The sequence below is a fragment of the Chrysochloris asiatica genome, unplaced genomic scaffold (assembly GCF_000296735.1).
Source record: "Chrysochloris asiatica unplaced genomic scaffold, ChrAsi1.0 scaffold00142, whole genome shotgun sequence".
NCBI lineage: Eukaryota > Metazoa > Chordata > Mammalia > Afrosoricida > Chrysochloridae > Chrysochloris > Chrysochloris asiatica.
The window spans coordinates 2,961,116-2,962,594 of record NW_006408660.1 but is presented as its reverse complement, the minus strand read 5'-3'; the positions used below and the strand labels follow the sequence as shown (position 1 = coordinate 2,962,594).

The window sequence follows — 1,479 nt, the reverse complement described above, 5'->3', positions numbered from 1 at the left end:
TAAACATACAAGAAGCTGAACGAACTCATAGAGCCCAAAAGAAAATCACCACGATATATCATCATAAAACTTTCAAAATCAAAGATAAGGAAAGAATCAGGAAAAAGGAAAAATTACCTACAAAGGAGAACCAATAAGACTAAGCATGGAGGTAAGATGGCGGAATGGCAACATGAAGTGCATAGTACTGAGTCTCCAGTAGGACTTCGCTTCTAACCTTGGGGGCAGCAGCAACAATCAATGAGTACAAAGTGCCCTGGGTAGCTGGCCAAGATGCCGAATATCAAAATCTTCAGCAGCAGCACCCACCAGGATTTATCTCAGAAAATTACTGATCCACCTGGGTCTGGAGCTAGGCAAGGTGGTGACTAAGAAATTTAGCAATCAGGAGATCTACGTGGAAATCGGTGAGAGTGTACATGGAGAAGATGTCTACATTGTTCAGAGTGGCTGTGGAGAAATCAACACGGAGCTGTTCATGATTAATGCCTGCAAGATTGCTTCAGCCAGTCGGGTCACTGCAGTCATCCCATTTCCCCTATGCCTGGCAGGATAAGAAGAATAAGAGCCGGACTCCAATCTCAGCCAAGCTTGTTATAGATATGCTGTCGGCAGCAGGTGCAGATCATATCATCACCATGGATGTACATGCCTCTCAAATTCAGGGCTGTTTTGATATCCCAGTGGACAATTTGTATGCCGAACCAGCTGTCTTGAAGTGGATAAAGGAGAATATCTCTGAGTGGAGGAACTGCACAATTGTCTTCCCAGATGCTGGGGGACTAAGAGAGTGACCTCCAGTGCAGACCGGTTGAATGTGGACTTTGCCTTGATTCATAAAGAACAGAAGAAAGCGGACTGCATGGTGCTTGTAGGAGATGTGAAGGATTGAGTGGCCATCCTTGTGTACAACATGGCCGACACTTGTAGCGTAATCTATCATGCAGCTGACAAACTTCTCTCAGCTGGAGCCACCAGAGTTTATGCTGTCTTGACTCCCAGAATCTTTTCTGGTCCAGCCATCTCTCTCATCAACAATGCGTGCTTTGAAGAAGTAGTAGTCACCAGTACCATACCTCAAGAGGATAAGATGAAGCATTGCTCCAAAATGCAGGTGATTGAAATTTCCATAATTTTTGCAGAAGCCATCAGGAGAACAGGGAATTGGTTTTCTACATTTTCAGCCATGTCCTTTGGTAACAATCACTTCAGAGGCTTTGGGTAAAGAAACGTCACCCCAGCCTTTGCTTTCCCCTTGGTATTTAACAAAAAGTTCTGCATAAGACCCAGCTTACTCAAGTGTAGTTTGCCACATCCCACACCCGGTATCTGAAAGTTTATCCTAATTTGGGGAGCGACAGTTTGAAATTGCTGGTATCTCCAACCTTCATTGTCTCATTCTGGCTTCCTTGTTGATTTGGGGAGCCTTGCAGCTTTAACTACAGCTCAGCTGCTGCAAGTGTTCAGACTTGGAGGGTG

General features: G+C 44.8%; 1 pseudogene; it reads left to right on the top strand.

The window, feature by feature from the left end:
* Positions 1–273: 273 nt before the first annotated feature.
* On the top strand, positions 274–1,200 carry LOC102832931 (annotated as a pseudogene).
* Positions 1,201–1,479: the final 279 nt, after the last annotated feature.